At 33.8% G+C, this 8909-nt stretch overlaps 1 pseudogene; it reads left to right on the forward strand.

The window, feature by feature from the left end:
• The first annotated feature begins 354 nt into the window (after positions 1–354).
• On the forward strand, positions 355–6912 carry LOC120079911 (disease resistance-like protein DSC1; annotated as a pseudogene).
• Positions 6913–8909: the final 1997 nt, after the last annotated feature.

Consider the following 8909-nt stretch of genomic DNA (forward strand, 5'->3'; position numbering starts at 1 on the left):
TTTGTATTGAAAACATAATGATCAAAGTTAGAAATGAGAAGGGAAAACAAGAAAAGGTAAAGAAGAATAAAAAAGAAGAAGAGGAGAAGAAAAAAAGAAAGGAATTGTCAATGGTGGTTAGCGGAAGTTGAAGGAAGATGGAAATGGGAAGGGGAAGAAAGAAAAGGGGGGAGAGAGAGAAGATAGAGAAAAGGAAAAAATATTTTATTTGAAGTTCATAGTAATTTAAAAGAAATATTTTAAGAATTTTTTTAAGGGAAATTATTTCAAATGGTAAAACTATTGAAAATATTTATAAGATATAACAAAATTTTAGAACTATCCATGATAGATAGTGATAGACACTGATATATCATTGAAGAAATCACCACAACAATTTGGAAAAGGTTGAAACCGAGTTTGACAGTCATCAAGGAAGACCAACTAGTCGGAATCAATCCTAAACTAAAGAAACTTTCTTCCCTTTTGAACCCAAACTCAGATGAAGATGATGATAATGATGTGATCTTTGTGGGAATACATGGAATGGGTGGCATTGGTAAGACCACGCTAGCTAGGGTATGTTACGAGCGAATTCGTCATTGCTTTCTCTCCGACGTCCGAGAGAATTATTTCAAAACCTCCGGCAGCCTTCCATATTTACAAACCAAACTCCTTTCAAGGATGTTTTCATTTAAAAACAACCAAATATTTGATGTTGAAGAAGGCATTGCTATGATCAATAAAGCCATTTCTCCAAAGAAGACACTTCTCGTCCTTGATGATGTGGATTGTTCGGATCAAATCATGGGATTGATTCCAAACAAAAACTCTTTTGGCAATGGAAGTAGAATCATCATCACAACACGAAATGCGGATTTACTTTCGAATGAATTCGGGGTGAAAAGAATTTTTGAAATGGAAGAACTTAAATATGAGGAAGCTCTTCAACTCCTTAATTTGAGTGCTTTCATGAAAACATGTCCAAAAGAAGGTTACTTAGAACATTCCAAGAAGATTGTAAAGGTTGTGGGAGGCCACCCTCTTGCAGTCAAATTATTAGGATCATCTCTAAGAAACAAAGATTTGAGTGTGTGGAATGAAGTGATAGAAGAGGTTGAAGGAGGTGGGAATATTCATGAAAAAGTTTTCAAGTGTCTTAAAGTGAGTTATGATGGATTGGATGAATAGGAGAAAGAGATATTTCTTGATGTTGCTTGCTTCTTCAAGGGGAAGAGAAGAGAAGTTGTAGAAGAGATATTAAATGGATGTGGTTTCTATGCCAAAAGAAGGGTTGAATTTCTTATTCAAAAATCTCTCTTAGCTATTACTTATGACAATAAATTGCAAATGCATGATTTATTGCAAGAAATGGGTCGAAAGATTGTTCGTCATTACCATGTTCGAGATCGATTATGGTGTCACAAGGATATAAAAAGTGTAGTAAGATATATATTAGTTGATCTATTTGATTGGAATCTCTTTTTGTTCTTAAAAAGTGCAAAATAAAAGTATTTTTATTTGTTGAGGTTTCTGTCTGGTAAATATTTAAATTTTTTAAAATCAAGCTTATAAATACTATTTCTTCAGGAATGTTTTATTATCTACTTTCTACTAATGTTAAAGAAAATCAAACTAACATTTGAAGGAAAAATAGTTTGGAAAACAATTGTTTTTGTTTATAGATTTAGTCTAGGGATTCAAAAGTTTTTAACAAAGATGAAAAACCATAATTGAAAATATTAAGATGAAACAAGCATAAATATATTTCAAAAAAAAAAAAAAACAAAAAAATTGGAAGTCCTGTTTGGTTTTGGTTTTGGTTTTTAATTTTTGAAAATTAAGTCTACAAACATCCCTTTCCACCTCTAGATTTCTTGTTATGTTATCTACTTTCTATCCATGTTTTTAAAAACCAAGCCAAAATTTGAAAGCTAAGAAAAACAATAATTTCTCAAAACTTGTTTTTGTTTTTAGATTTTGAATATAAATTCAACTATTGTATTTAAGAAAGATGCAAATCATGGTAAAAAAAATGAGAGAATGTAGACTTAAAGAAACATTTAAACTTTTAGCTAAATTCTAAAAATAAAAACAAATTCTTGGGATATTGTTTTTTAGTTTAAAAAACTCATGGGTTGGAAAAACATCATAAGAAAATGGATTACAAAGCATAGAATTGGTAGAAATAGTTTTTATAGAGTTATTTTCAAAAACTAAAACACAAAGTCAATAAACACAAAGTAAGTCGATTATCATATAGGATCAAAATCATTACCAAATGGGACTTTAAAAACACATGGCAGACAAACTCAGTATGTTATTTGTTTAGAACTTGTGATTTATTTTTTCTTTTTTTGAAAAATCCGTGTACATTTGTCTCTCTACTAACAAATTTGTTTGTTGTTCATTTGATATGTTATAATTTCAGGTTTCAGTATGTTCATTTGATATGTTATAATTTGATATGTTATATTTTTCAAGTCTAGTACAAGAAACATGGTTGAATTTCCAATTTTATTTTCAAGAATGCACCAACTTAGGCCGTTTAATTTTTACAATGTGAGACTGAAAAATAAGTTGGAATATTGCATTCCAAATGAGATAAGATATTTGAAGTGGAAAGGATATCCCTTAGAGTTTCTGCCACTTAGTAGTTCTGAAGAATATAAGCTTATTGAATTTCACATGTGCCACAACAATCTCAAACAATTTTGGCTAGAAGAAAAGGTAACAATCTAATCCTTTTATATATATATATATATATATATGTTAGTTGCTCATCTTGTAGAGTTAGGTTTGTTGAGTTTCAACTAAGCTATTGTCAGCATGTAGCATTAATATTTATAGCGATAATTGGTTGAATAAAAATACACAGTTCCCCAATTTTCCTCTTTCTCTCTAATAAGAACAACACGTATAATTAGGAAAAAAACTATAATTTGATACAGATTGGATCAGTAGGTGTACCGAAATGTCCCCACTAGGTGGACACCTTCCTAGCACCCTTATTATCTCCTATATATATATATATTCAATAAAGCATAAAGAGACACAAAGAGTTTGAAGAGGGCTAGAGATAAACCCAAAAAAGATAGAAGAATTAAGATTTACAAAAAAAATACTAAGTTTAGAGCGATCATTGAGGGGTTATAGTCCTTGAAAGAACTATTTCTATAAGCCCATTAACCAGTAAGAGAGCAAATATCTTCCCAAAGTTGAGTATAGCTTTTGTTGTTGTTCTTGAATGTTTGATTATTTCTTTCGATCCAGATAGTTCATAAGATGGCAACTTCCATGTTGAAAATGATAGTTTTTCTATTGGTGTTTGGCTTGACCGAGCAAAGGTTTCTGAGCAATTCAATGATATAATTGTCTCTATTGTTCCATCCCACCATATTAGACATAGAATCCCAAAATCCCTTAGCCCAGTTGCAATGGACAAAAAGATGGTTAATACTCTCACCTTGATTGTTACAGAGAGGACAACAATTCAGATCGAGCACATGACTTGGGAGCTTATTTTGGAAGATGTCCATAGTATTGATGCTCTGATGAGATAGTCTAGAGGAAGAACTCATATTTCTTTTTTGAAATTTTAGCTTTCCATAAATTTTCATGTAGTCTAGCTTCAAGTATAGAGTTCTCCCTGCTTGTTTGATTATATAAAATAGTCTTAATAGACGAAGTTTTGAACGCCCCATTCTCGTCAAGTTTTCAAATGGGTTCGTCCGGACCACCATTAATTTGAGGTTTTATGAGATTGATCTTTACTCTGTTTCATTGTTCAGTTTCTCTATCATGGAGGGGTCTTTTGGGTTGTAAGTCCCAATCCATGGCTTTTTGTTCCAGACCTCTTTTATAGTGCCAGCAGTAATTTTTTAGAGGGCGAAGAGTCTTGAGAAATTTTCTGTCAAAGGACATAAATCAGTCTAGTAACCTCTCCAGAAAGAAATTTTCTCCCCATTGTTAATCTTCCATTTGATGTTTGTATTGAACCAACTTAGGCCCTTTGTAATGGATCTCCATGGGAATTTCAAGCTATTGTATCTATTGTTGGTTGGAATTTCTCCAACCTTTTTTAAATCATATTTTGGCAAGGATAAGCCTTTTCCAAAGGGGAAAGGCTTCTACGTAAAAACACCATAACCATTTGCATAAGAGAACAAAATTTGTGTCTTCCAACTTATCAATTTTGAGGTCTTCTTTATTTTTTGGATTTGTGACCGTAGACCATCTAACAAGGTGAGAGCTATAGCTAAACATTTTTATCCTTCCAAAGGAAATTTCTCCGGAACTCTTCAATGTTCTTGTAAACAGATTTGGGAGCTTTGAAGACAGAAAGCATGTATGTTGGTAGGCTAGAAGAGTGGATTTTATAATTATAGCTTTGATATATAACCAGTTAATACTAATAGAGCTCCAATGGGGTTTTATTAAAGCTTTTGTAACCTTTGAGATTTTTGTTTCAGGAATAAAAAAAAAAAATTAGGACATTAGCATGAAATAGTGGATTTTATTAGGGCTCTTTTGGAGGGAGAGTACCATCTTACATTCCAGACTAGAACTTTCATGGAGGACCATACTTCCCCTGTATCAATTTTACACGGGTACCCTAAGCATCCATTGCTTGAAAGTTGCTATAAGTTTATGTGTCAATATCTTCCATAGTTGAGGCTAATTTAAGATTATTTTCCTTAAGCCAAATGACTAGCTCCTTTTCTAAAGCTTCTTTCGACTCTTTTTTGTCTTCCATTTACTTGCTTTTAGTCTCCCCATGTTTTTCTTTCATTAGCAAAGCCAAGCTGCTATTGATTATGTCTGATGGAGAAGTTTCAGTTAGGTTCTCAACCAGTATTTCCTTTTATGGGCTTGAAATCGAATTATATGAAATTGAGATTGGGGATACTGGGCTAAGGTCGACAGAGAGTGATATATGATTGCTTGAATCTTCACGGTTTGGGCTTTTTTCCCTTCATCATTAATTTTCTGCTTCCCCTTTTCTTGTGTTGTCAGCATTTTCCTCTTCCCCAAAGATTTCACATCGCCTCCTTTATTACTCTTTCTATTACGACTCAAATTTGAAAATTTCTTCATCTTTGTGCTATCATCATTACCCTTCCCCGAGGGGTTTGCGGCATTGTTTTGCCTCTTCACTTCATATTCTAAACCTTTCATAAATATTTCAAAATTATCTTTGGAGTACACGTGTTAAAATGTTGGGTGAAAATTGGGACTTACATTGGTTTGTGGGTGTGGCTTGAAATGGTGTGTGGTAGTCACAAGTTTCATTTTTTTTTTTTTTTAACAAATTAATACTATTTCCAAGTTTTGTTTTTTTTTGCTTAATTTCTATCCATCTTTACTTTGTGACAGCATTTGGAAGAGCTGAAGTATATCAAACTCAATCATTCTCAAAAGTTGTCCAAAACTCCAAACTTTGCAAAAATTCCAAATCTCAAAAGATTAGAGCTTGAAGGTTGCACAAGTTTAGTCAACATTCATCCATCAATTTTCACTGCAGAAAAACTCATTTTCTTAAGTTTGAGAGATTGCATCAATCTCACCAATCTTCCACCTCACATTAACATCAAGGTTCTTGAAAATCTTATTTCTCTCTGGTTGTTCAAAAGTCAAGAAGGTCCCTGAATTTTCAGGCAACACAAATAAATTACTCCAACTCCATTTGGATGGTACCTCCATATCAAACCTACCTTCATCAATTGCAAGCTTCAATCATCTAACAATGTTGAGTTTAGCCAACTGCAGAAAGCTGATCAACATTTCGACCGCGATTGACAAGATGACGTCTCTCCAAGGATTAGATCTTTCTGGATGTTCAATGCTCGGAAATAGAAAAAGAAAGGTGGACGACATCGAATTGGGGGAGCTCGACATGAGAGGAACTGCAAAAGGAAGAAGAAACGACAACGATAACAATATCTTCAAAAAGATCCCCCTTCGGTTATACAAAGCTCCAGTTAGTGACATTTTTGGAATCCCATCACTGGCTGGTTTGTACTCTCTTACAAGACTAAACTTGATGGATTGCAACCTTGAAGAAATCCCAGAAGGGATCGAGTGTTTGGTGTCATTGTTAGAGCTCAATTTGAGTGGCAACAACTTCTCTCATCTTCCAACAAGCATATCAAGACTCCATAACTTGAAAAGATTGAACATATGCCAATGCAAAAAAGCTTCTACATTTCCCCAAGCTACCTCCAAGGATCTTGAGATTGATGTCAAAGGATTGCATTTCATTCAAAGATTTTATAGATATTTCAAGAGTTGATCATTCATATTTTATGAGAGAAGTGAATCTTTTGAACTGCTACCAATTGGCCGATAACAAAGGGCTCCATAGATTGATCATTTCTTGGATGCAGAAGATGTTTTTTTCGAAAAGGAACATTCGACATCATGATTCCGGGGAGTGAGATTCCTGATTGGTTTACGATGACGAAAATGGGATCTTCGGTATGGATCGAGTGGGATCCAGCAGCGCCAAATGCCAACATGATTCGCTTTGCACTCTGCGTCGTTTTTGGTCTGAGCAACAAAAATGACATTGCCAATGTCCCATCATTCGCCATTATTGCATCGGTGACTGGAAAAGACCGTAACGACACGAGTTTGCACAATCGAGATCGTCTTTTGGTTAATGGATTCCTTGTTTCAGGGATGAAGAATTTAGACCATATATGGATATTTGTTTTGCCAAGAACTAACACTCTGACTCTGGTAAGAAATATTAGGGAATGTAAAGAGATTGAGTTTAGGTTCTTGCTCCAATTTAATGATAGTCAATCTGTTACACCAAATGTCATACTGAAAAAGTGTGGAGTTGGTTTGATGAATATGGAAGAAGAGAAGGAAGCCATGAAACCGTATGCTTCTTATACTATAAGTAATTTCATTTTATATTATATGTAATTTCATTTTCTCCCAATTAATATTGTGATTTCCACAATCATGAGTGATGTAAACATAAATTGAATAGAATTTGCTTGCCTTGAATGAGTTCTTCAATATCCTTTGTAGTTTCAAACTAGTCCTTTAACTTCTTCAATGTGGTGTCTTTTGGAATAGGTAAAGTTTCGAGTAATATGCAAAGGTTATTTAATTTTTTAGATATGAACTATTTTCTAGGTCATTAACTAGCTACGGATCTTTACAGAGTCTTCTTTTGACACCTATAACTATAGATGTGCTTTGTGCCCTTTGTAAACAAGTAAGCAAGTAAGCTCCAACTAAGCCAAGGGCCAAAGTAATCAATTGAAGAAGTTTCTCTATATTTCACTAATCATTCTTGATTCTATCTATTGTAATTTTACTTTATTGTCTCTAACATATTTGATATCCAAGCTGGATCAACACCAGTTTTGTGTTTCAAAGTTGTTTACAATCCCATCAAATCAAGTTTTGATCTTTGAAGGAAAGAATTATGAATATTGACAAAAAAAAAATGTAAACTATTTTTATTTCTCCATATCTTTGGAAAAAAAATCATTGAAGAAAATTAAAAAATTCCAGTTGGAGAAGAAAATGAAAAAACCTAAAAGCAGTCACCAGATCAAGAAAAGACATTTAAAAAGAACATGAAGAAAAATGATGTTGCGCTTCAAATCATTTAAGAAGATGTTGAAATCATCGGATCAAGATAATCAACCAAATAAAGTGTTATGTAGACAAATTCAAGAAAAAGAGTCAATGAAAAGGTTCTCCAGATTCTTCCTCCAAAGTTTAATCATGTGATGTTTTAGCCATAGAGAAGTCCAAAGTTGTAGTAACTACTCTCACAGCGTTACTTGTAAAAAAGTCAAATCATCAATCTAAAGAATGTTACTTTAGATGCATGCATTAACGTTGAATTCATGTCAACCATTTCATATAATCCAATTAAAACATAACATCTCAATCCAACGGTATATATTTTACAAACAATGTACATACAAAATGTTATGTAGTACATCCAACAAAATTGGTGGCAGATATCCGCTCTAGTAGGCACCCCTAGAACTTTGACGCTACTTAATGGAAAATTTTGAAAAGAATGGATGTCTTAATATCCTCAATGAGTGATAGTTTTAATAGGAAAACTCTTCATTTAATTATAGTTACTCCATGAATGTGTTATTTGACCTTTTCTAAATCAATGCAGACCATAAGCAAAATAATCTCAAGATAAACTATCAGAAAACTTAAAATAAAACTAAAGAAAAGATAGACAAGTGAATTCATGTATAAAAGTCTTCATCAAACCTGTACCTATTCTCTTGTCATACGTGCAATTTTAGAAAGACACGAAAGCGAAAGTCTATAGGGGTCCTTGAAGGAACTCTTATACAAGAGTACCTTTGAGCGGAAGCGGATCTTTCCAAAAGCATTGTGACAGAACTACCACATTTACATTCACACAAACAAATATACATCATACTGTAAATTACCGGCATGCTTTAAGATTAAACAACCAAGAGAACAAGTAAACTTACCAGTTGAAGACTCTTTCTTCTCGGCAAATCTCGCTCTCTCCACGAACGGATGCTCTTGCTCTCGCTGGAATGGCAACCTCTCGTTCACCAAAAGTCCGATCGTCTACCACGAGTGGGCTCCACACGAGCAGATGAAGATGGGGACGACACCACCACTTGGAACCCTTAGTATTCTCAGTGTGAGAATCCAAAGAGTAGACTCTGTTCAGATTTGGTAGAGGGGAGGAGGAATCAAGATCATATACAACGATCAAGCAAATGGGAGAAGGCTACATCTATCGTATAGATAAAGTGCTTGATCGTTTAGGTGAAGTATACGATCATGTAGGAAAATGGCAGCAATCGTCTATACGATCGTTTAGTAAATGCTCGGGTGCTAGACGATTGTTTAGGAAAAGGTAGACGGTCGTTTAGAAGAAGTGCGTGTGTAAGCGATCG

This window comes from Benincasa hispida, chromosome 6 (assembly GCF_027475165.1).
Source record: "Benincasa hispida cultivar pf3 chromosome 6, pf3_genome.v1.1, whole genome shotgun sequence".
Lineage (NCBI taxonomy): Eukaryota > Viridiplantae > Streptophyta > Magnoliopsida > Cucurbitales > Cucurbitaceae > Benincasa > Benincasa hispida.